Source organism: Brassica oleracea, chromosome C9, assembly GCF_000695525.1.
Source record: "Brassica oleracea var. oleracea cultivar TO1000 chromosome C9, BOL, whole genome shotgun sequence".
Taxonomy (NCBI): Eukaryota; Viridiplantae; Streptophyta; class Magnoliopsida; order Brassicales; family Brassicaceae; genus Brassica; species Brassica oleracea.
The window spans coordinates 52,212,422-52,212,734 of NC_027756.1; positions in this window are offsets into that span (position 1 = coordinate 52,212,422).

Here is a 313-nt window from a genome sequence, read left to right on the forward strand (position 1 = left end):
GGTAAGAAGCCTTTGCTGGTCAGTTTCACTGATTCTGACATGTCTGGAGATGCTGATTCTAGCAAGTCTACTTCGGGTTACTTGGTAACATTTGCGGGTGGAGCTGTGGCATGGCAGTCAAGGCTTCAAAAGTGTGTTGCACTATCTACCACTGAGGCAGAGTTCATTGCCGCAACTGAAGCTTGTAAAGAGTTGTTGTGGATGAAGAACTTCTGTGAAGAGATCGGTTTCAAGCAAGAAAAGTATGTGTTGCTTTGTGATAGTCAAAGCGCTATTTGTCTCGGGAAGAATTCTACATTTCATTCGAAGTCAA